This window comes from Arachis ipaensis, chromosome B10, assembly GCF_000816755.2.
Source record: "Arachis ipaensis cultivar K30076 chromosome B10, Araip1.1, whole genome shotgun sequence".
Classification (NCBI taxonomy): domain Eukaryota; kingdom Viridiplantae; phylum Streptophyta; class Magnoliopsida; order Fabales; family Fabaceae; genus Arachis; species Arachis ipaensis.
Genome location: NC_029794.2, coordinates 19,650,182 through 19,655,470, shown reverse-complemented (window position 1 = coordinate 19,655,470; position 5,289 = coordinate 19,650,182).

Genomic DNA, 5,289 nt, shown 5'->3' with positions numbered 1-5,289 from the left:
AAAATTGAAAGCATGTTCTCCTATGAGATCAATAAAGTGATTCTAAGCACCCATATTAGTGTTGTAAACGAAGAAGACTACTTGCATTGGCTATGGAGATAGGATAAAATTTATACAACCAAAAATGGGTATTATATTGCCAAAGTGGCTAGGTAGGATAAGAATCATGAAAATTCATCAACAAGTGAAGATAAAAGAGAGTTATGGAAGAAAATATGGAGAATGAAAGTTCCACAAAAAATAACAACGATTTTATAAAAGCATGCCATGATATATTTCAATAGGTTATAATTTGCACAATAGAAAAATGGTACAAGACCCAATTTGCTAAATATGATTAGAAAAAATGGAGACAGTAGAGTGCACTTTATTGCTATGTGACTAGGTGAGAGCAACATGATTTGAGATTGAATGTTAGTGCATTCCAAAAACAGAGACAGTTAATTCAATTGAGAGTTAGATATTGAAAAGCATAAGAAAAATCAGAGTAGTAGGTGGAGAGGACCAAGAGAAAAGGTAGCAAGCTTGGATTTCTTATGTGGGAGACGTGGAAAATTAGAAATGACAAGCTCTTTCAACAACAAGAAGCAAGTCCAAATTGGACAATCAGTAGAGCAAAAATACTAGAAAATATTTGATGGAACTTAGCAGGAACACAAAAGACAAAGGAACTAAAAGATAATAGAAACAAAACTACCTGTTGAGATTGAGACCTCCTCCCGAAGATTACCTGAAAGCAAATGTTGATGCAACTTTTAAAAAGGAGAATAGAATGGGTGCAATAGCTGTGGTGATCAGGGATAACAAAGGAAGAATTGTTCTAGGATTTTCAAGAAAAAAATCAAGCCAACTCAAGTATTGGAGCATAAGTTCAAGCAATCAGCCAAGTATTAATCATAATGAATAATTTACAAATGTAAAAAACTCTTGAGACCATATGAACTTATTCAAGCAATTTAATCAAAATCTGCAATAGGAGAAGTTTGGGCTATCCTACAAGATATTTAGATACTAATAGAGCCGTTGCTTGAAAAAATAGTGACTTGAACTCCCAGGTACAGAAATCATCTAATTCAGTGGCTAAGGTAGTGGAAATAAGGAGAGTAAATACCCATAGTCGTCCCTGAGATTCGCACAAATACTCAATCTAATCCTCAAGATCCCGATTTTTTCATTGTAGTCCTCCAGATAGAGCTCCGAGCACTCAAAGTGGTCCCTGGCCATATTTCTGGTGATGAGTCATCACCGGAGCACTGATGTGGCCTCAGTTTGCCACGTGGGAGGGCTCCAAAACGTCATCGTTTTGGTTTGGCGCCCTTGATAGCCAAAAAAGACGCCATTTAGATGAATGAGTTGGTGGTTTAGGGTTCCCTGTTGGCAGCAGATGTAAAAAAACTGCTTGTTGATGGAATAAAAATGTTGTTAACTATGAAACTATTGTTATTTATGTTTGTGCATGAAATGAACAGTAATCAGTAAAGGCCGAATAAGGAAAGAAAAGTGATTGGTAAACCACAAAGCATAGTGTATTAAGATAAATTCTATTGTTTATAAAAAAAAAACAAAAGACAAAGATAAAAGGCAGCCAAGGAACATGAATGCTGCTATCTGTAGTTTCATCAAAAACAAGGCATCTCAAAAAGGCCTTTGGATCACAATTCACCATATAGTTATTGTATGATGGAAAAGACTAATTACACAAAACAGAAACTCCTAAGTAGATTTATCTAAAGTATTCAGTTCTTCTTTGTTGATGGCTTAAATCCTGGCGTTGGGATGAACTTCATCAAGTTCGCAAACTTTGTAGCTGTTGCTGAAGATGTACCCTGCAAGGGGTTCATTGTTGGTGAGGTTGGCGACAGAGAGGATCTTCTTCTTGGTGACAGCTTCGAAGGTCTTTTCAGTCCAGGATCCTATATGAAAAAAAGTTGGCATTAAGTATAATTGATCGACGGAAATAATAAAAGCCTAAAGATATAAAATTTTAGTTACATTTTGAGAATCCTCTTGCTCAGAAGCAATAGGCTGAGTTATCTCGATCTCCATGGGATTGCTTTGCACATCTGCTTGGCCACAATTGTCTTCCAGCTGCTCAACAGGCTGCTCAGACGCAGGATCCTTTTTCTTCTTCTTAGCCACCTCGGCAGCAGCGGCAGCATCAGCATCCCTCTTCTTTTTGCAACCTCTCTTCGTATGCCCCTTTTCACCACAGAAACTGCATGTAAAGGCCCCTAGCTGTCTTTTCAGGTGTATACCATCTCCAGTGTTGCCCAACAGTTTTGGGTCAACTTTAGGTTTCTTAGTTCCAAAATCACTCTTCTCATCTACATCCATCCTCCTCTTCATCTTTAATTTTCCAGGTTTTGTCTTGATTTTAGGGGCATGTGGCCTGTTACAGTCCTCTGTTTGCTCCCATAGTGGTTTCCCCTGAATTGGATTAATGTGGTGGTTATAAGTTTCCATGTATGATTCCATGGTCAGCCATCTGTGACAGAAGTCCTCTAGCTGCTTATTCACACGAGAGAGGGCAGCACAAGCGTGCACACACAGAATACCTGTAGGTGCCAAACAGTGGCATGAACCATGTTATACACAAGCAACTTGAAGTAACTAATATGCATAAAGACAATTGTTATACACAAGCAGCTTACTCGTTAGCATCCAAAATTGGCAGGTGCACAATCTTTTTCCTATGTCAACAACATGGTTAGTTGGATGTCCGTGCACCTCAAATTTCTCGTATCCGTTATCCCAATCCAAATGGGCTTCCAATGCTTAGATTCTTTCCTAACCTTTTCCATCCTGCTCTTTATAACCAGTGTGAGCTTCCCAGTGTGATTCTTCAGTTTTTCCTTGTTCTTCGCTATGGTGCGCATGATAAACATTCTTACTTCCTCCAGCAATGTTATGATGGGTTTGGCTCTTGCATCTTTGATCTTAGCATTGAACACCTCGCATGCGTTGTTACATATGCTATCCAACTTTGTCTTATGTGTTGCTACCCGTCGTTTTCATGCAATATCTTCTCCTTCCCTTTACCTAGTGGATTAATATTTCTAGATCTCACCTCTGTATGTACCATGTTTCCCCTAATCCTACTCCTAGTTTCAGGATCATTCCCTGCAGTCTCAGACTCAGAAGAACTACCTTTATCCGGACCTGGCTTAAACAGGCTATCCTCTTCACTGTCAGAGGAATCAGAAGATACATCAAATGGAACTTCAAACACTTTGCTTCTGAATCCTCTAGCAGCAGACCATGTACAGGGTCTCCTAGAAATACTTGATCTCTTGGATAGTTTCTACTTGTTGCTCTTATCTGATTTAGTGCTCTGACTGGGCTTCATGGGCTGGCTGATTTTGGTGGGCTTGGTGGGCTGGATGAATCTACTGGGCTTCGTTGCCTTTGGGGGGTTGGTCTTCTTGGAAGGGTTGGTTGTCTTGGGAGGATTAGTGTTTTTTGTAGGCATCTTGGTTTTGGAGTGTGATGGTTGTGATTGCCGTGGAGATGTTTTATTTTTTTTTTTTTTTGGGACTGGATTTGCAAGAACTATTGGGTACAACCTTCGGGATAGGAGCAACTATGAGTGCATGAGTCTCATTGAGTGGGGGACTCACATCAGCATCTGTACTTGCATTCCACCCCTCTCCACCATCGTCATCCAAGTACACAAATGTGTTATCTCCCTCTAACACCTCCGGCACTAACACTCCATGCTTGAAATATACATCAATCAATCCCTCATTTGTCCTAGTACAATTTACCATCTCTCTTATTTCTTTGTCACTGTTTACATTTCTCAACCCATTATCCAAGCCTTTTCCAAGAACATGCCACCAGCACTGTTTTATGTCATTGTACCTAAGCTCCTTGTGGTAGTTCCATATATAGAAGACATCTAGAGTATCAGTGTCTAGATCACCTAAACAGGCCTTGTTGTCTGGAGAATATACTATAATTCCTTTTGCATTTTTTTTTTGAAGTCACCCCCATGATGAAACATGATGTCCGACTTCTCTTCCATCTGCAAGAAATTTTAAATTTTCACTTAATACAGGCAGAATTTGAAAGCCTACTAATGCATTAAAAAAATCACCACAAGAACACATTTTTTTTCCAATCCTGCATACATCTCCCTGTTTCAATTGGGTTAAATAGAGCAACCCCACAAACCCCAGCCAACCTTTAAACCCTAGACACTACAATGACACCAAAACTCCAGAACCTCAACTACACTAACAATTTGCATATCATCAACCAACACTGTATTGAAAATGCAAAGTAAAAAAAAAGGAAGGTTACCTTGAGTCCGATCACAAAGTCAGAACCTCGTGCTTCTCGTGAAGGAGGGGAAGAACAAAAACAACTTTCGGATTACTTCTTCTCTCAACTTTTTCAATCCAGCGAATAGAACCCTACGGCTACGCCATTGATGAGGAAATGAAGATGAAGTCAGAGGGTGGAAGAAGAGACGAGTGAAGTAAAGTGTTTGTGTTGGAGAAAAAACTGTTTTTCATACTAAATAACATCTAAATGGCATCGTTTTTGGCTATCAAGGGCGCCAAACCAAAATGACGACTTTTTAGAGGCTTCCCACATGGCAAACCAAGGCCACGTCAGCGCTCCGGTGATGACTCATCACCAGAAATATGGCCAGGGACCACTTTGAGTGCTCGAAGCTCTATCTGGAGGACTACAATGGGAAAATTGGGATCTTGAGGATTAGATTGAGTATTTGTGCGAATCTCAGGGATGATTATGGGTATTTACTCGAAATAGAGACGTTATGTTCGAATTAGATCACTCAACTACCTGCAGATATTTAAAGAATTATCAAAAGTGAGGTTCATATGTGAATTTGGAATATTACGGGATTATAATTGAAGATATGAATGTAGAGAAAAGGGGAAGAGGATTATAACTTTATCAATATCACTGGCAGCAGAAAGCACAGTAGTGTTAAAAGTATGGATATTCATCTCTGCAATAATAGTGGAGGGAGGTTTTGTCAATTTAGAAGGGTCAAAATCCTATGTCCATCATCTGACATATGCAACCTATGAAGTACGGACACTTCTTTAAGTTGTCGTATCTGCATGTCAAACACATTTTGAACATGACATTCATCTGACACACGTGTCTTCCGTTTCTTAATAAAAAAATACAAAATGCCTCACCAAACATGATTAGGCACACCTAAATACCATCGCATGTCAGCTGTGTCCAACTTTATTCTTAATCTATATTCTTGAAATGAAATTAGAAATAATATATATTTTTATTAACGCA